We start from the raw sequence: 21,005 nt of genomic DNA on the forward strand, positions 1-21,005 counted from the left end.
CACCAGAGGCCCTGGAACCCAGGTCCCTGGCCTTTTGATAATCAGCTAATTTCCTTCCAGTTCTGAGGGTGACACAGGAGAGGCGCTTGGCCAGGGAGAAAGTGTGACCTGGTGCCAGAGGGCAGTCGGAGAAGCTTTCCTTTCGCCTCCAACTAAAAGGTGCCCGAGAATGATTATTTTATACAGGGAGTAAGAAAAAGGATCAGGGGAAGAAAAAAATTACCCACCGTAGAAAGGGGCTCCTCCTCAACCATTCCCATCCTCTGCTTTGTTTTGTCACCATTCATACCCAGCCGTCTAGCGGATTCTTAGCGGCATCTTCTCCCTGCTGCCACCCCCTGCCCCATCCTTCCTCCTCCTCCTGGTCCGCAGGAAGGCTGTGCCCTCTGTCACCCAGAGCCTCGGCTTGGACCAGAGCCCCGGGCGGCACCGGGGCTCCCTTTCCTACAAAACCAGCAGCTGGCTCGAGCCCAGGGCTCCTTGCTGGCTGGCGTTGGTGCCTTTCTGCTTACAAATATCCTCCCTGGCTCCCCACGGCCCCCGGGCTGCTGCTCTCCTCCCCTCACCTCCCCCGAAGCGGCTCCTGCCCCAAGCCTTGGACACACTGTTCCCACTGGGGTTGGTGATGAGGCCACCGGAGCCCCAGGTCCTGAGGGCGTTTTCCTGCATGCGTCTCACCGGGCGGCTTTCTAACTACTGACCTCTCCATGGCCTCCCAGGGTGACGGCTCTCTCCTTCCTCTCTGAGCTGGTCTTTGAAGCCTGTCTTGCAGGTGTCTTCCCGGCACCTGCATGGCTGGTCCTTCCCCCTTCCTTCTGAGATTTCCCCTCCTCTGTCTGCCTTCAAGTGTCCAATGTCCCGCGTCCATCCTTGCCCTTCTGCTTTTGTCCCCTGGAGCGTTCTCCTTAGGGGCCATAGCCACCCCAGGGAACAGGGCGGGGATGGCACCACCTAGTCTCTGCTGTCCCGCGTCCATCCTTGTCCTTCTGCTTTTGTCCCCTGGAGCGTTCTCCTTAGGGGGCATAGCCACCCCAGGGAACAGGGCGGGGATGGCACCACCTAGTCTCTGCTGTCTCGCGTCCATTCTTGCCCTTCTGCTTTTGTCCCCTGGAGCGTTCTCCTTAGGGGGCGTAGCCACCCCAGGGAACAGGGCGGGGATGGCACCACCTCGTCTCTGCAGCACCTCCCACACGCCCTCAGGATGGCGACCTCAGGGCCAGCATGCCTGGCTCATCTTCCCCCACCCGAGCCTGCCCCATTTCCTGCATCCTCATTCCAACAAAAGCACCGCCCACCTCCCCCGAACCAGTCCGTTCTCTAGTAGAAACAGAAATTTTTTTTCTGGAAAGCATCGTTTCTCAACGTTGGCACTACTGACATTTGGGGCCGGATCATGTTTCGCTGTGGGACCCGTCCTGTGCACTGCAGATGGCCAGCAGCACACCTGCCTCCACCCCCTCGATGCCAGTAGCTGCCCCCAACCTCAGCTGTGACGAGCAAAAATGTCTCCAGACGCTGCCAATGTCCCCTGGGGACACCACTGCCGGAAAGGGCCAGACAGGGAAGATCACGGGCTTCGTGGGCCACTTGGCCTCAACTCCAGCCACTCAGCTCTGCCTCTGAAAGGCAAAGACGGCCACAGACAGTGAGTGTGCATGGCTGGGTCCCAATAAAACCTTATTTACAAAAGCAGGCTGCATGCAGGATTTGGTCCACTTGGTCCTGAGGCCACACCCCACTGGCCCCTACTCCGGGCGTCGCCTGCTCTCTGGCCGGCTCCCCTCCCCATCCCCTCCGTGCCTTCTTTGGGGCACTACCCATGCCTCACCTGGACGCCCACGTCCTTCAAACTGCCTGCCATCTGGACCCCCTACTCAATTTCTCAGGTACGAGCCCACCCTGACCCTACAAAAACAGAAATCGTTTGAATCCTAACTAGGAAGATAACACCCTTCATCTTGGGCCAGGCCCTGTGCTACAGGCTTTACCAACTAATTTAAATCTCCAAAGCGGATCTGGTGAGTAGAGATAACGAAGCAGATGTGGAGAAGCAACTTGTCCTAGGACACACAGATACCGCGTGGACCCCACACCTTCATCCTACCTGGATCCCACGTGGACAATTCGCTGCTGTCACTGCCCGACCCCCCGGCGCCCTCCTCCACCATCTCCTGTCTCGGCCCCTCTGCATCCACGAGCAGGGCCATGGGACAGAGGGGTGGCGCTGGAGGCCTGCGGCAGCACAGGCCAACACTCGCATCCTCGGACAGGCTCACGCCCTCCTGGGGACACGGGCCCAGCAGAAATCCAGGCCGGCAGCCCCGGGCGGCATCTCAGAGTGACACCCATGGTTCTGAGCATGCGGTGGTCCTGGCTGCCTCCGTCCGGCTGGTTTCCTTTCTGGAAGGTTTTTGTATTACACTTACAAATCATTAAAAACGAAAAAGAATATACTTTGTTTCCCGTAAAAATGCTACGCCAGAGGTTTCCGGTTGATCTATTCTTTATCAAAACCTAGGAATGTCAGGTATGATACCCCCGAAGCAGCAAGTAGCCCTTATGAGGTTTTCTGAACATACCCAGGCCCAAAGGAAAAGAAAAAAGAAAGGAAACAGAGCAGCAGCTCCCTATGGGAACAAAGCAGGAAGAGATGGGGGGGCGAGCCTGAGCCCCACTCCCACATGCCGTCCTTTCTCTGTTTCGCACCCCCCGCAGGAAGAGACAGCAGGCTCCCAGCACGGCTTCCCAGTACAGAGAGGGCAGCTTTCTCGGGTGCCCCCGCTCGGCCAGCCCAGGACAGGATTAGGGTCGGAGCCAGAGGGCTGGAGCTGGACAGCTGCAGGGGCTCCGCCTGCTGCCCACCCACCCGGAGGTCAAAACCCCTCCCTCGCAGGACACAGGTTCCTGGGCCCACCTTGAGGTTCTCACTGGGTAGGGACAGACAGGCTGAGCCGTCACTCAGATTAGCATCATTTGAGTCGAGTTTAGTAAAGGTACAATGACAGCAAGGTGGGAGGTTGCAGGAATGCCCTGGGGTAGCGACAGCAGCGGGGTGGTGGAGGGCGAGGAAGGTACTGGAATCTGGGGACACAGGGAAGGGCTGCTCCAACCTTCCCCCGACCTCCTCACCCCCCGGCCTTTCTACTGGAGGCAAGGGAGCCCACCTGATGCACTGATTTCAGATGAACCCCCGGGCCAACCCCGCACCCCCCCGCAGGTGTGGAAAGAGCACGAGGGGCAGCCCCAAGGCAGACAACGCGCAGGGGGCTGCTTTCTCGCAACAAGCCTCCCTGCGGTCCTGATGCAGGAGACCGAGGGGCCACACCTGGAGAGACGCCTGGCCTGGGCCTGCTGTTGACGCCCCTCACTCAGTAAGCAGCACTTCCCGGCACTGCCGTGTTAGCTCACGGATGGCTGAATCCACAGGGGACAGCACCAGACCGGCCACCGCACGACAGTGACCCAAGCCGGTCCACACCTAAGGGTGACTTCAAGTCCAGGGCAAGCCCTGGCTCTTGGAGATCTGTAAGATACCAGGGACAGGCGTGCAGGCGGAGGGACAGGGCTGGTGGGGGCAGGGAGCTGGAGTCTAGAACTAGGGGTCTCGACAAGAACTTGGAGATGAGAGAAGATGGCTCTTAAAATTAAGTCAGAACATCACAGTGTGATGAATCCTAGGAGCACTATTCACAACAGCCCAAAGGCAGAAACAAGCCGAGCATCCAGTGACGGATGAGTGGACCCACACAGCGTGGTCCCTCCATACAGTGAATATCACCCAGTGCGAAAAGGAAGGACATTCTGACACATGCTGCAATGTGGGTGAACCTTGAACACACTACGATAAACGGAAGAAGACAGTCACAAAAAGTCACGTATTGTACAGTTCCGCTTATAAGAAATACCAAGAAGAGGCAAATCAAGAGAGACAGAAAGCAGGTCAGTGGCTGCCAGTAGCTGGGGAGGGGAGGGACGCCCCGTGGCTGCTCCCAGGTCTCCTGTTGGGTTGGTAAAAGGCTTTGGAACTAGAGGTGGTGGTGGTACAACTTCGTGACTATACTAAGTATCACCACATTGGGACACCTGAAAATGTGCCCATCAGAAACCCAATTCAGGCTAAAATGTGTGTGCGCGCGGAGAACAGTCTGAAAAGATACCTTTACTTAAAAAATTGTATACGTTGAGATATATTTTTGTTATAATCGGGGTAAACTACTAAAGGATGGAGAAAAAAACCCCTACATTTAGTCAGGAGGGAGGCTGATCCAGCCAAGGGAAGAAGCCGTAACAGGAGGAATCAAGGCGAACTGCACCCCAGTTACGGCCAGGAGGCAGCCGCTGGTCAAGGGTGCTGACCCAGAGCCCCCAGGCACTGTGGTCCCACTAGAGCAAGGCATCCCCAGTAGGGACAGGTGCGGGGAATCTGAGGGCGGGGGGCGGGGCGGGTTTAGGACTCTAAACACGCAACTCAAACTCGCTAAGCAGAAATGGGAACAGACTGGGGCAGCCAAAGCAAGCTGCGGGAGGACAGGATGGGGGCCTGGAGCCACCTGGATGCAGAGACTCAGGCCTCCCAGCCTGCAGGCCCTCGTCCCCACCCCGTGGGTTCAGCTTCATTACACCAGATCCACTACTCCACCACGATGTGGGAGCGAACTGTGAAGGCACCGCCCTCCCCTAACTGCAGCCCCCATCCCCATTCTGCAGAACAGCAAACTAAGGCACCACTGAGGGCCGGTGGGCAGAGCCACACAGCTTTAGTGCCTGAGATTTGCATGCAGACAGGCTTGTTTCAGAGTCCAGGCCACACCCTGTGGCCAGGACCCCATCAACCGGAGCTCAGTGAGATTCACTCTGAAGCCCACTCGTGAGTGGTACCCTGAAGAATGTCTACCAAAACTTAGCATCCCCAAGGAGGGCAAACTATTTCCTAGCGACATATGCAAGCCTGCCTCGTGACCAATATTTATGCCCAAGCAGATGGAGGCCCGGTTCTCAAGTTACATTAAGTCCGCTGGAAATCTAGAGATCCCTGGGGTGTCCTCTGATGGAGCCCAATGGTCTGGGCCTTGGCCCATTGAACACAATCTTTATCAGTAACAGGTGTGTCCCCATGAGGCTTATGGACCTCTAGCTGTCGGTCCATTTAGAGGGTCCTCAAGACCCCAAAATGATAGGTACAACTTTACAGGTATAGCTGATTTTCTAAAGGGAAAGCCCATAGCCCTTATCAGAGTCCTCAAATGATTTTTGCCCTCGAAACCCCTGACTTGGAGGAAGGCCTAAGACTGGCTTGGAGATAAGGTGACCGGGAGATAAGCCTGTGTTGGGTCTGACTGAGGGCCTGAAGGTCTGCCCTTGACCAAGAGTATTATTCAGCCCAAGCCCAGATGAAACTCTTCTTTCCTTTATCTGGTTATTATTTCTGTTGCTTTTTGTTCAGTCCCAATGATATTTGCTCCTTTACAGAATGGGAAGGACCTGGCTTATGAAAATCACCTTTGGATTGTAGCCGACCTGGGCTTGCTCTGATTCAGACCTGAAAATCGGAGATGTTGTGCGGGTGGTTGACAGGGGCAACTAAGCCCGCGTGCTGCAACTACTGAGCCCTCGAGACGCCTCCTCATTCTCCTGGGAGTTTCACTGCCCGGCCCAGGCACACCCCCAGGCTGGACACCCCATGGCCCCGCCCCTCCGATGGGTCAGCCGCAGATACCACGTATAGGTGAACCAATCCACTGTCTGCCTGCCGACCCAGCAATTGAGGACCAGCTCAAAAGGGTCAGTGGGGCCCAACCCACTTCTAAGAGCAGGGAGCTGAGAAAGTCAAAAGCGGCCCAGGGGCACATCCTACGCAGGACTGCTGGGCCTTGGCTGGTGGCCATTCCTAGGCCAGGTGCACGCTGGCTGAGCAGCAGAGGCCGGGTGACAGGGGAACATGCAATTCGATTCTTGAAGAGCAGTTTCACGTCTCAAATCCCAGTTCCCAGGTCTTCTGTGATCTGGAGGCTTGATCTCTGGATCTTTCCAACAATCCTCCCACTTTTTCTCTTGAGCAAGTTTGAGTGCATATTCGATTCCTTTTTATCTCTGAGAACCTTCTGAGACTGGCTCCATCTTTACAGATGAGGAAACCGAGGACCAAGGAAATTAATTTATGCAAAATGCTTATGGGCTCCTAACTGAAATTTGTCTCTGCTTGGAAAAGACCAACACGATAAGCTCTCTGCATAGACATTTTTCTGACCCAAGAATGAAATACAGTCACTCTGTCCTTCCTAAATTGCAATCGGCCCAGTCAACTTTAAATAATGAACAAAAGGGGAAAACTCCAGCCAGAGATAGGGAAACTGGGGTTTTCTGATTAGATTGGGAAATTCTTTGTAGTCTAAGCAGGTTTCAGCGAGATGGAAGGCTCTGGAAAATAAACAACGGTGGAATCTTTCTTTGACTCACCTCTTTTATCTCCAGAGCCTCAAGTATGTTAAAAATGTCTCAGCGGTCCTCATGGCACGCCTGCTTTAAGAAGGGTGAAAAGGCAGGCTGGTGATGAGACTAAAACACAAGGCCTGTAAGGATGCAGATGCCGTTTCTGGGGGAGCACGTGGGTTTCTCACCCGCCCGCAATCTCCAGGCTTCACTCCGTGGCACCTGACCTCACTCACAGTCAACTGCAGCCTTTATTTAATGAGGCAGCGCTTACGTGAGGCTTATTCATACAGAGGTTTTGAAAGATGCTGAGCACCGCCTTACATTCAGGCGATGCGTGGCCGGGTCCCCATCCCCCCAGTGCATCACCTGCCGACCACTGTGACCACTGTGACGTCAGACCTCACCTCCAGAGGGGCCCTGCAGGCCTGGGATGCCAGCCTTGGTTGCTCTGTCCTGAGGCCACCTGAAAGCCAGGATCTCCCTTACATACATTGCTCCCAATTCAAACCTCAAAAGTAAACCAATTAGTGGTGGCCAGGGCATGGGGACAGGGGGCAATGGTAGTAGTTACTTAATGGGGAGGGCGGTCTTCTTCTGGGGTGATGAAAATGTTTTGAGACCAGAGACAGGTGGTGGTCACACAACACTGTGAATGCACTAAATACCAATCAATCTGTATCCTTTTAAATGGTTAATTGAATGCTATGTGAATTTCACATGAAAAAAACAAACTCACACAGTCAGAAAATGTGGAGATCCCCGGTATGAAAAGTAACCCCTGCAGAGCAAGAATTTGTCAGTGACTGTACACGTGGTCCAGACGGTGCCTGGCCAGAGTTCCCCAACAGGAAGAGCGGACAAGTCCAGGCAGCTGGACAGCACCAGCCTTTGAGATCATCCAGCTCACTTCCTAACTGCATCCTGTTTTAAGTAAATTTACAGTTCTAAGAGAGAAACTTTAATTCCATCTGTTTATTTTTACTCTAAAGATTACCTACGTGGCTCACGTTTGTGACTCACAGTTGATAGCTACTGGCCGGAGTGGGACTCGGGGATACTGGCCCACGTAGCTCATGTGTCCTCCCAATAAGGAAGGATGGCTTGGGGCACACAAACAGGCTTATTAATAACTCTCTGAACTTGAACTTGAATGAGGCACTCTCTGAGCCTCACTTCTTGTCTGTAAAATGGGCAGAACGTATGGAGTGTTCCTGGGCTGGAGGAGATACGACAGAGGAGGGTGAGCGGAGGCTGGAGCTCCCGCTTCCACGGCCACTGGCAGGACCATGGGAACCAGCCTTGACCTCCGTCTCCCCACAGGGCTCCTCCTTGGCTGGCACACCCCCCAAGGAGCTGTCGGGCCAAGCTGCTATTTGCCGTTACACCGGTCCCTCACAGGGGTCTTGAAGTCAAGGGAACTGGAGCCAGACATCTTTCCTGCCCCCCCACCTGGTCCATCACCTTGAATAGCAGCATCCACCAGCCCTTCAATACACTATTCCTGACAGTGATAACAGAGGTGGAATTACATTCAAATCACAAAATTAGGCACCAGCAAAACCCTGGGAAGCTCTGCCTCACAATGAACTTGAGACAAATCAGATCTTGAATATTAAGAAGCAAAGAGGAAACACTGCATTTATGTTTCTGGAGGAAAAAAAGCCACAAAAATTGGCCAGATGTCAAGATCCCATTTTGGCCACAGCCAGTGTGGGTGGTCTCTTTAAATGCTGGGAGACACATGCCCACTCCCCTAAGTTCCGCAGAGGGCCCGTCTGTCATCTCCAAGGCAAGCAGAGGTGATCCTCCAGACTCCCAGGAACCCCTAATGACAAGATGAGAACAGCGGGCACTGCTTCAGGTCACCTTGAGATGGAAGGCTCCGTCTCAACCTCCTGTTTCCTCTTCCCAGAGGTCCTGCTGCCCCAGGGATCCTGGCTCAGTGCCGGACAAAGCAAACCACATAAATGACGCCCAGGGAAGTGCCAGAGCCAGAGAAGGGTCCTAGGCGGGGCCCCATTGACCTCCTTTTCTGCTTTGCTCAGGAGGGGGTCTGCACCAGACCCCCAATTCAAACGCAGAGGTGGGATCCTGTGGGGGTCAGGCGGGGAGCCCTGCCGCACCACCGCTGGCATCTATCACGTTTATCTACAGAAAAGAACCCAGCTGCGTACTTGCTTGCTGGACTTCAGAAACCCCAGCATTCAGGCCAATGCCAGTCCAAAAGAATGCGAGGAATGTGGGTGCCTTTCACTGGGCTTCACTGCAACCCAAACAGACCACAGCCTCCAGGGCTTGCTGATGGCTGCTTCCTGGGCAGAAATATTTTAAGTCTCTAAGACCTCAGTGGGGTGAGGATTAACCCTGGGACCAGAACACTCCTGAATTCCTCACTCACCATTAAAAGCCCCCGGGTCATAACCTGCAAACATCCCCAAACATTCTTTCCGTTCTAAAGCACAGGCTAATACTGGAAAACAAAGAAATGTGATATAAAAGGTGGGGAGGGAAGAAAGTTGAACCAAAGCCAATCATCTTCCCCCAGGTGAACAGGAGGCGCACATGATGTAAAGAATAACCTTCACTAATTCAGGCACCTTATTTGGAACGGCTTTTATTATTCAAACCTGACCCTGAAAGGAAGCAGCCTCTGAGCTGTTCCGTCTCAACTCCCCTCTTCACCCCGGGTCTGCAAATGACCCCTTTAAATTATACCCACTCCTTTCACCTGGAGAGGAAAGTCTCATTTTTTTTAAACACATGAAGCCTGCACCATATTCTGTAGATGATCTTACTCAACTGATTTTACAAATGATGGTTTTTCCTACTAGTATTGCCAGCCGCAGGAATAAAGATCAAGAACAGCCGAGAAAATACCCGAGAACATTCTACCCGGCCATCCTTTACTCTCCCTTCTGCCGGGAGTTGCCGGATGCCTCCCGTTCTTCCTCCCGAACACGGGCTAATGCTTCCTGTTAACATTTTCTGCCATCGTACTCCTCCTTCCCAGGACTAACCTCTCCCAGACCCACACAGCCAAACGCGTCGCACCTCGTCACTGGTGCCCATTGTTCGGGAAACTCAGAACCTCTTAGGTTTTAAGAATAATTCCTTTGTGTAAACACACAGGACAGCCAACCTGGGCTCAGTCCCCCGGCTGTGCTGTCGGGGAGGAGGACAAGCTGCCCGGCTGGTTTCTGGGGAGAGCGAGAACATTCCATTGGTGGCCACAGAGAGGGACGTCGCGAAGGTAAACAGAAACCAGGGGCTGTTCTGGGAACTCGCCCGTGCCAGGCACACCGGCGACATCTGACCTTCCCACGTGGGGACACGGAGAGCTGACGAGGATGTGAAGACAGGGCTGCAGAGCCGGGAAAGGCCGAGAAAGGTCACGGGGAAGCGACCTCTCCCTCCCGAGAGGCTCTGCAGGCACGCGGGGCCCGTCCCCCGACACGGGTCTGTGCCTCTCGGTCCCGACACAGCCGCCTCCCTGCGGCAGGCCCCGGTCCGGCTGTTCATCAGATGCCCCGTCTGCAGCACTCACCTGCAACAGGGCCCAGCTCTCTGACGTCAAGAGGACCAGTCCCAGGACCCGGCCTTCTGTCCAGAGCAGGAAGATGCTACCAGACAAAAGGGGGAAACGTGACTGAGATTCAGAGTCTCATTCAGCTGAAGAACTCATTTCCACCTCTTCCCTCCAAGACTCTTCCACGCCAAGAGCAGATTATGTTCTAAAGTGCATTTATTGGGAAGGTGAGGACGGCGGTGGATCGCTGGGATGGGGCACCGGGACCCCTTTGCATCCCGGCTGCTGGGAGTGTGGCCGGCTTCCTAGAACTGCCTCCTGGAAAGAGGCACTCCTCCCCCCGGGTCACGGCCCCGTCCTGGGGCAGCTACCTACGAAGGGGCAAAAGGATGCCCGCCACCCCTCTCCCAACCCGGACAAATGGGAAGTGCAGTCCCAGGGCCGGAGTGTCTGTGGGGTCTCCAAGGGCTTCCCTCTGCCCCCAACCCCCGGTCCCTTCCAAGGGGGCCGACCCCAAGAGGGCATCACAGTAAACCTGCATGGTGACCTGTGTCACCGTTGGCTTCTGGGAGCCCAGCCTGCCACAAGGGCTTTTTTTGCTTGTTTCTCCCCGATGCTGCACCGTCTTCCCTCACCTGCTGTTACTTCTGCTGCAGAGACGGGCAGTGTTGGCTCAACAGAATAATCTTATCAGCTGAACCCAAAAGATGTATTCCCGATGCCTTCCCAGCAGTGGGGTTTCCTCCCCACTTGCTGGTCATTTAGGAGGCGGTTACTAACAAGTAACCATGGAGGCCATGTCTGTGACAGATTCCTTAAACAAGGATGGTGACGGATGGTGGAACTGAAGGTACCACCACCGCATGGCAGCCCCCCGCCACCTCGATGTTCTGGACGGCAGTAACAGAGCTGCTCCGAGCTTTACAAGAACGCTGCACCTGGCCAGACTGTGAAACAGGAGGAAATTTCATCCTGGATACCTTCCCTAAATCACTGTCCTCGCCGGAACAGACAGCCCAGAACAGACCCTCAGCTGCGTAAATGATTCACATGCAATTACAAGGAGCGTCACCAGAGGGCAAGAATTATCCCCTGAGATGCCGGGGCAGCTGGCCGGTCTTCAGAACATGGTTTCCCCTTGGGGCTTCCACGGTTAAACGAATTCCAGATGTACAGAAAGCCCAGAGGGAGGGAGAGGGAGGCACGGAAGGAAATCAACCAGAAGCAAAGAGAAAAGCCGGCAGGTGTACAGTTAACTCTCGAGGTAGAGACAGACCTAAGCGCACAAGCAACGTAGGAAACCACAAAGGCAAAAGCAAAAACTCCAGTGAGATCGATGAACACTACGAAAAAGGCAGCAACGACCGAGGAAATATATATTTAAATGTGACAAAAGATTTAGATCTTGAGAAGATGAGAAAATGCGGGGATGGGGGAGAATGCTCAGGACTCAGAGGCCGCCGTCCACCCATCACGCGGAGTTTGGACGCGTCCGCCACGCTGCTCTCGGGTCCAAGGACCTCGGGGTATCATCAGATGGCCCGCAGGACCCCAAAGACTGTCAAGACAGAGCAGGTGAGAACCTCATTGTATTAGGGGGCGGAGGCACTGAAAAGACCCCCTTTTTTTTTTTTCAAGTCACTATACCAGCCTAAAAACTTGGATGTCCCCTTTCCTTTATAAACCCCAAAGCCCCCGTATCTAGGCTGGGGGATGGGACTTTCTACCCTACATCCCGACCAGGGGCCCACACTGCTGGGCCTCTGACCCCTGCATGGGTCCATCTGCAGGCCCTTCAGGAAGGGCAAGAAGTGGTTGGGGGCTGGCGAGGCCACGGGGTTTCCCTGCAAAGAGCATCTCCGTGCGGCTACCGGCCTTGGCCTCTGGCGTCCACGTTACCGCTCACGCTACAGCCCGTCTCCCAGACACAGAGTAGCTGTACACTCTGCGGAACCAGAGGAGACGGCCACCAGGTCTTTATGGAGAGAGAAGGATGCCTCCCTTCACTGTCCACTTGCAGCATCCTCATTCACCACGGCTTTAGGCGCCGGGCCGCTCAGCACTCGGGGCGAAGGGCCTAGGGAGCCCCTGGGTTTTGCTCTTGTCTACTCCAGCAGGCTCCTGGGTACAGAGCTTCTGTTTACAGCCCAACGGCCCTGAAGCCGAGCTCTATTCCCTCAAATGGACCCTGGCAGGTTCCTGGATGGGCCATGGGCAGGTACAAGTGCACACCTGGAGTCCTCTACCCACTCGGTGTTCACAGCTCTGGCCGTGAACAGTCATGCAGATGAGGTCCAGGGTGGGGGGGATTAGGTGAACGGGACCAGCTGGCCCCTTTCCACCTCCCCAGCTCCAGGCTCTACCTCTCTAGAAGCCCCAGGTTTCTGCACAAAGACCAGCTTTCCTGACAGGAGAGGGGCGTGGTCCTTCGGCCAAAGAAGGAGCCGCCAGTCACCAGGGGGCCCATCAGTCCCCACGGCCCCCAAAAGAAAACACGGGACTTAGTGTGTGTGGACCAGGTTAGCCCAAAGCTCTGGAGTGTAGAACATGCCTAATTCCCTGATTTTCTGGTTTGTTCCCAGACACATCAGTGCTTTCATTAGCCGAAGTTTGGGGGAAATCTCCGAGAACCACAGAGCTGTAAATAGCAATGCTGAGAAGACTCTGCTGTCTTCCAGAGCCTCCGAGCACGAGTACAGTCCAGTGAGAACAGCACTGAGGTCGCCCTCACGCATCACTTAGCAGCTGTTTTAGCCACAGCTTACAATCTCGGCTGACGATGTAGCTACAGAGTTAATCCTACCTGAGGAAGTCTGGAAAGCCTGGTAGGTAAACTTAGAGGTTCAAGAAACTTAGACAGTAGACTCTATTCCAACAAAGACAGAGATGACGGCCCTGTCTTCAATTCCCACCCCAGGACAGGCCCCAACAAGACACTCAGCCATTCTCTCCACTTGCCCTATGTCATGAATGAAATTATGCCCCCCAGCCCATGTCTATGTTGAAGCCCTAACCTCCAGACCCTCAGAATGTGACCGTATTTGGAGAAAGGGTCTTTATAGAGGTAATCAAGTTATAATGAGGTCATTAGGTCATTGACTCTAAACCCAATATGACTGGTGTCTTTACAAAGGGGGAAATTTGGAGGCAGATACACACACAGGGAAAACTCCACATAAAGATGAAGGCAGGGGTCGGAGTGATGCTTCTACAAGCCAAGGGCTGCCAGCAAACTACCAGAAGCCAGAGAGAGGCCTGGGACAGCTTCTCTGGGACAGCTTCAGAAGGAACCAACCCTGCGGACACTCAGTCTTAGAGTTCCAGCCTCCAGAACTGTGAGACAATAAATTTCCGTTGTTTAAGCCCCTCAGCTTGTGGTCCTTTGTTACAGCACCCTGGCAAACTAATACAACCTATCTGCAAAATGGGATTAGGAATTCTCACCATGCTGCCTGTCTTCAGAGCTGAAAGTGACAGATTCAAAAATGCTCTGTAACCTCGGATCCACCTCGACCTACAGCTTGGCCTGTGTTAACCCCGCAAGAGCCGTCTGTGCTGCAGGACCAAGCCTCTCGGGGCAGGACCTACGTAGTCCTTTGATGTCACTGAACACCCACACCTGCGTGCTTTGTTCCTACAATCCCAGTATGTGCTCAGTGGCCCTATATCCACGCAGACGCCCAGCACAGTTCTTCAAAGCTGGAGGGGAAGCGTTTCCAGGGTGGTTTGGGGGAAACTGGAAAACCAGGAAGCTTTTTCCTTAGGTTTCCAACCGTCACAATGGAGACAGATGGATCCACCAGCCAAAGGATCCTTTACATCCAGCACCTGACAATAGCTAGACTGGGATCTCTCCATGGCAGGGCTCGGTTCTCGACCACCCCTGACCCACCACACCTGGAAACACCAAAGTAGCAGCGCTAAAGCACAAAGCAGAGCCAAACCCAGCCCGACACGTGTCTGAAGAATGAAGAACAGACACGTGTCTGCCCGTGAATGAAGAATAGTTTTCAACAGCTGGAGGGGAAAATCAAAAGACTATTTCATGACATAAAAATTATATGAAATTCAGGTCGCAGTGTCCAGAAATATAATTTTACTGAACACAGGCACACCCGTCGTTCCTTTACGGTTTGTCTGTGGTTCTTTTGTGTGTCAATGACACACAAAAGTAGCTGCCGCAGAGACCCGAGGGGCCACAAAGCCGACATACTTACTGCCTGGCCTTTTACAGTAGACGTGTGCCGACCCCTGGTCTACACCAGCCCTACACAGGCCACGGGGCAGAGGGCCAGGCCGGGGTCGGCTCAAGCCACAGGGAGGTGGGCAGCACCCACGGCGGAGGGCTGGCCAGGTAGCAGATAGGATCTGAGACGGCAAGAGGGAAGGGGAGGCAAACAATGGGAGGTGTGTCTGCATATGGAAACAGGAATGGCCCAAAGGTAAACTTCATGCACTGGGAACTGTTTCCTGGAGCTGGCTCCAACCTCGAGTGAGGAGAGTTCCCGGCCCCCAGCCCTGAGCGCAGGTTAGCACCATTGTCCGGTCCCTTCGCAAGGGGTGCCCAAGGCGCATCGGGGTCCTGTGGCCTGGCCGTGGACTTCACCCTCGGTTTTTCACTGTTTATGGAAGAAACTACAAGGCAACCAATGGACAAAACTGAGAAAAATCACGCTTCTGCAGACTGACCTTTGTATTTAATGCTAACAAAATAAACACTAGTAAAACTGTTCACTGAAACAGTATTTAGGTACGAGGTGGGTGATGCAGCCAAGTGAAATCGTGCGTGATCTATGGGGCAGAATCTTCTTACACAGAATACGGAACTGGTTCACCTACCTCTCCTAACATTTCATAACATTTCAAATGGTATAGATGGTGCGGTAAGGAATATCCTTTCCTCTCTCGTGTATGAAACCAATATTAAACATGAAGCACAAAAGGGGGATTATTGAGACACACATCAACCAGACGTCCACAGTGGTTTCACCCTGTGCATCTGTGGGTTCCCACCTGGTGCCTGACATGGTATCAAGTGGGTGGTTTAGTTCATTGTCCGTGGCCAGCGTTTCTGAGCATCCTTCCTCCCTGGCGGGGCGGGGAAGAGGGTGGAGGCCCCTGTGTGTGACCTGTGCCCACTCCCTCTCAGGTATGGGGACGCCCACACCTGTGGCCAGAAGGCTGCCTTCTCCTCGTCCTTTAGGCTTCTGCTCCCACTGGATGGAGCTGGTGGGCCTTGTTATGGACATTTTAATGGATTTAATTATCACATAAATAATTATGTGAGATGAGCAGCTTCCAGGACTGGTCAGGTGGAATATTTTGTAAAAGACTCAATAATGGGGAATCGCTTAAAAACAGGCTGGCAAACTAGACCACGTTAAACATTTAAGGAAAAAAACAATAAAACTCCAGAAGAACTCTGGACTCAGATGGCTTCGCCAGCCTTTGTGTTGTCACTTGACTTTAAATGGGGAATCAAGAGGATGTACTAGGCTGTGGTCCATGCCAGACACAGCCATGAAACCCACACTCAGAGAAAGACCTTCACCCCATATAGGAAGACTGGAAGATCCATGGACACTGGCTTTTTCCATTTAAAAAAAAAAAAAAATTCTATTTCTTCCAGGCTTACACTAACTTTTGCTACTCACTGACCAATGACTTAGGGACTTTTACAATCTGACCCGGGTCACAGTTCTGGGCTCCCAGCGGGGCTGGAGGCTTAAATCCAATGTCTTGATGATCACCGCTTAAAAGCTGATGAGGGAGTGCTTCCGGGGGAAGTCCTAGGTTTTTGATTCTGACCATAACCTGCTCCTTTGAATAATCAGGGAGCCGGCGCCAGCCCGGGGCTGGGCGTGGGAGCTACCACCTGAAGGAAGGCAGCCTGGAAACAGAGGCTTCTGAGATGGTTCCCAGTCAGACCTGTGGGCTCACAGGTCAGCGCCGCCCTTCACTGGCCTGATGACCTCTGCTCCATGACCTAAGTTGACTCTGGGCCTTGGTTTCCTCAAGTGTAAAAGGGCTCTCCATATCATGTGAGAGATTACTCTTTTCTCTCTTTTTGCCTACTTTATCATCTTTTTTCTCCGTATCACATGAGAGTGTACTCTCTCCTTCTTTTCTACTAGCCTATGGACCACCTTGAGGGCAGGGACCCTGCCTTTCTCTTCTTTGAAACATAAAAGTCCAGAGATTTAAGCCACATACATAGTGGAAAACTCGCAAAATGCTTATGGCATAAATGGCTGAGAACTTAACTTCTTATATGTGAATAAAGCAGTGGTTCTCAAACACGGGCACGTATCAGACTCACCTGGAGGGTTTGTTCAAACCCAGACTGCCGGTCTCCACCACCCGCCGAGGCCTGAGCCGGGTCTGAGAATACGCATCTCTAACTTGCACCCAGGTGATGCTGGTGCAGCTGGTCCCCCGACCACACTGTGAAAACCACTGACATCATGCACAGTAGCTGACAAGGTGCTTCTCCAGCTGGCCTCCTGGTGGTTGGAGGTGGGCAAGGCCGGCATCACTGTGTCCTTTTCAGCAGACGAGGGAACTGAGGTTCAACAGGGTTTCAATGACTGACCGAGGTCAAGAAATGGGAAGCTGGGATCATAACCCCCGGTGCAAAGCAGCCCCCATGACCTTGATGAACAGACTAACAGTCAAGTGCAGAGAAAACAAAGGCAGAAAAAGGAGATTGCAGGGACTTTCCTGACAGTCCAGAGGTTAAGACTCTGTGCTTTCCATGTAGGAGGCGCGGATTCGATCCCTGATCAGGGAACTAGGATCCCACATGTCACGTGGCTTGGCCAAAAAATAAAACAAGAAAATATTAAAAAGACAAAGCAGGCTGCAGTCAGACCAGATGTCTCCATGTGAGGGTATAAAATGCCAGCCTGGGTTCCAACATTGAACGGCCTTCCTTCTTTCCTTCTTCCAAGACAGCAATTATAACCACACACCCCCTTCCCAAGTCTACTAAAGTAGGAAGAAGTGCAATATCCTGCCTGATGTTTATGAACCACAGGAAGGGAGTTTCTGTGCCAGTCCTGGGAGATGGCACAGAGCAAAGAGCCTCCCGACAAACGTAGAAGAGGCTGAAAATCCTGGGACAAGTCAGTGGTGGAAGCTCAGACTCTGTTTGAACAGGGCCTCAAATCCCAGCTCGGCCCCTGAACGTGTGACCCCGGGATGTGTACCCTTGTTCCTCGGTTCCGGGTGGGGTGGGGAATTACCCAGCCTGGTGTGAGTGGCAGCCTCAGCCCCTGCACACATGGTATCCAGCGCTGGTCCCTTTCTGCCAGAATCCCCACAGCTACCTCCTTCCTCAAAGCTGCCCTCCTGCTGGCTCACCCCTCCTGACCTCGGGCAGAGCTCGGGCAGAGCTGGGGCAGAGCTGTCGCGATGAGGACCACCCACCCTCTGACCTCTTGGATTCTTCTTCCTGGGGACCTTCACCCGGGCAACCTCTCACCTCAGCAACTGTGAAAGAGGCAGGAGGGGGGGAACGCAGCTGGAGCCACCCTAGCGGACCTTTCCAGCTGACCCAAATTCCCCTCCACGCCCGACTCACCCAGAATAAGGCCCCCGAGAGGCCCCTTCCCCGCTGAGCTTTGCAAAGAGGGCTCATTTCAGTTCCATAAACCTAGCCGAAGCGGTGGAGAAAGGGTGGAATACCTACTTTATAAGAGCATCGAACGATATGTAATTCGTTAATCTGCTACGTATTGCAAAAATCACAGACCACCCCCTACTTTTAGATAACAAGTCCTACTCTCAAAGACATGTAGAAACTGGGTCAGAAACAGAATCACTGCAACAAACATTTTCTGAAGCCCACGACCTGATTCTGGTTATTAGAGGACCATTCTGTATTTTTTTTTTTCCCCCAAAGTGAATCCTCGGTTTCTTAATCACTTCTTTGAGATAAGTACAATGCTATCCAGAAATGCAAGGCGGTCCCCAACCTCGGAATATCCTACTTTTTGAATGAGACTTTTTAAAAAAATGCAATCTTCCCCAAAAAAGTTAAAAAAAAAAAAAAAAAAAAAAGCCAACCTGAAGAAGCCATTTCAATGGCCGGCTGTCCACTGGAGTGGTGGGCATTTGGGCAGATGCGTGCATTAGTGGACACAGGGTTGGGTGACCACAATTCCCCACCACCAGCAAGGCTGGGCAAAGGGCACAGCTCCATGGGGTCACTTCTCTCCGATCCCCCAGCTCCTAACTACAGGCTGGAACGAGTGAGCAAGTGTGGTATCAGGTCCTGGTCAGAACCCTCCAGCCCAGGTAGTTATGCGACATGAAAGGTGGGTTGTGTTTACCATCCCTCACTCCCCGCCAGAAACATCTGAAGCTCTATGATGAGTCTCTCCTCCCAGTGACTGCTCTGCATATCTACTTATTCTTACCTTCGTCACAAGCAACCACCAACTGGTGGTGTAAAAGGATAACACAACTTTAAACACAGTTCAAGCTCTCCTGGCTGGTGTGCATTTGGCTTTGAGGGACATGAGATTAGAGTGTCGACAGATCCCTCCGTCATCTCCCAAATCCTCACTCGGCTCTGTTCCTTGCAAGCTACAGAGGGACGGACAACATAAATACAACACGTGGGTCCTGCGCTCTAGAATGGAAGTTTAAGAGAAAGCAAGTACCTAAATAAAAGACGAGGCTGAGAACAGAAAATGCCAGGACATAAAGCTGCTGGTGTGAGTACAGAACTAGATGGAGAGAGAACCCCTGGATGGAGAAGGGGTTCCTGGGACACGGAGAAGGTACCACCTGGGCTGACCGGGCTCCAAACAGGTATCGAGAGAGGATGCTACACACAGGGGTCGAGAGTCCTTCCACGGGAGAGGTGCTCGGTACCTCTGGGCCCCCATCACTCCCCACACACATCTGAAATTTCTCCGATGATCGTCTGAACACCGTGTGCTTTGCTGGTGACTGACAGTCGTGAGGACAGACCTTGGTGGCTGTCTCAGCTCTCGCTGGATGGGGCTGAAATACCTGCCTTTCTCACGATCCACAGGGAACAGTCAAGTCTGGATTTCGTGGAGGCCACACCGTACTGGATTGGCGTGCAATCAGTTACCCCCTCGCTGTGCTGTCAAGATACCCTCCAAACGGGCAGCTACGAGCCCTCCACAGCAGCCAGGCCCACAGCCCTCACTCAGCCTGCAGGGACACGCTCCCCGGGACAGCCCGTCCTCCAGAGGGACGACGCCAAGGTTCCTCAGGGGGGTCCCCAGCAGTCACGGGGACCACGAGCTCGGCAGTCACTCACCCTGCACGTGCCTCCCCAACTTCCTCGTGTCGCCCTCCTGCGTCCCTTTCCTGCTTCTGGGGACCACCTCTCCCCCAAGTCCTCGCCTCCGGCTCTGCACTCGAGGGTCCCAAACGAGAACAGACGGCAAATGTCAAGCTGGCACTAGGCCACCGGGGGCCTTCTGGTCAAGACACGAGCCCGGCTGAGTGATGTGCGCGCACATTCCCGGTCATTTCTGGTCAAAGCCGGTGGGCTATTTTGTCCTGTTAGAAATTCCCGATTTAGAAAGCCAAGGAAATATTTGGTTCCATTAATAAGATACACTTACACTCAGCTAAAACTGGACAAAAGCGAAGGGTATTTATATCCCGACTGACGTTTTTACATTGAAAACGTATAAATGCACTGCGGCTCACTCAGGTCCAGGCTGGAGGCCGTCAGAGCTCATGGTTCCCAAGGAACTTCTGACTCTAAGCTGGGCCTGTATCCCGGTTCAGGCCCCGTGGTCCCAGCCCACAGGTCAGCAGGGAAGCCCACCCCCACCTTCTGAAAGCATCATGAGTTAGGACCTTCAGTCACCTACACCTAGGGCTCTGCTCGAATGCCACCTCCTCAAATCCCCAGGCTTCTGTGTTACTTTCCTAGGCTGCTGTTACAAACTGCCACAAACTCGGTGGCTTAAAACCAATTTATTCTTACAGTCTGGAGGCCAGAAATCTGAAACCAGTTTCACTGGGCGAAAGTCAAGGTATTGCTGGGTCTGGTGCCTTGTGGAGGCTCTAAAGGGAGAATCCGTTTCCCTGCTGGCATCCTAGAAGCCACCTGGATTCGCAGCGTGTGGCCCCTTCCTCCATCTTCAAAACCCATCACTCTGCCTCTGTCTCCATCATCACATGGTCTTCTGCTCCGTAATCACATCTCCCTCTGCCTCTCTCATAAAATGACACTGGTCATTACATTACATTCAGGGCCCCTCCGGATATGCGGGGTAATCTCTCCGTCTCAAGATCCTTAAATTATCACACCTGCCAAGTCCTTCTTGCCGTCTAAAGTCACATTCACAGGTTCTGGGAATTAGCATGTGACTATCCCTGGGGGCCCATTATTCAGCCTACTACACACTCTCTCAAAACAACACAGCTTTTCCGCCCATGTCTCCACCTGGCTTCAGGGATCACTCCCAACATTCTTTATCATCTGTTTATTTCCTTTCTCTTCCACCAGAGAAAATGCTCCTCGAAGGCAAGGACTCCATGCTGTACCTCCGAAACCACCTGGAACACAGCACGCACTCAGTAAATTGCTACAGAATCCCCTCAAGGAATCAGCATCTGTATCTTTCACAAGCTCATCTGTAGGGTCCATGGGCAGGAATCCACCCTCCTGACTCAATGTTGCATCCCAGCCCCTGCACGGAGCACGAGGTAAGATGCTCTATTAGTAGTACCTGTTGCCTGAACATAAAAGAAAAGTCCCCCAGGTACCTGTGATCTGCATCCCAGTTTTGGAGCAAATGATCAGCTATCTCCCGGATGGTCCCAGCTGCACCTACACCATCCATCCTCCGGCTCCCTCACCTTCGGCGATTATTCCCCTACCCGTGAACACAAAGTGCCCTTCTCCCTCCTGCCACCACCCCACCTGGGGGCCAGGCTTCTCTGCCCCAGCTCAAGCTCCCCCCAGCTTGGCCCCATCCCACCAGCCTCCTTAGCACCCACTGCCAATTCCCTTCACTCCAGCCAGATCAGCCACCCACCAGAAAACTCC

General features: G+C 53.4%; 1 protein-coding gene across 3 annotated transcripts in view; it reads right to left on the bottom strand.

Annotated features, from left to right (window-relative positions):
* Positions 1 to 21,005, bottom strand: part of SH3BP4 (SH3 domain binding protein 4) — a 93,429-nt gene that overhangs the window by 45,779 nt on the left and 26,645 nt on the right. Inside the window, exon 2 of one of the 3 annotated variants that reach the window (XM_082395566.1) lies at positions 9,977 to 10,052. The exons of the other annotated variants lie outside the window; for them this stretch is intronic. The gene's annotated coding sequence lies outside the window, so the exon portion shown is untranslated. The remainder of the gene's footprint in view (positions 1 to 9,976; positions 10,053 to 21,005) is intronic. 3 annotated transcript variants of the gene reach the window in all.

The sequence above is a fragment of the Balaenoptera borealis genome (genome assembly GCF_965194805.1).
Source record: "Balaenoptera borealis genome assembly, chromosome: 6".
Taxonomy (NCBI): Eukaryota; Metazoa; Chordata; class Mammalia; order Artiodactyla; family Balaenopteridae; genus Balaenoptera; species Balaenoptera borealis.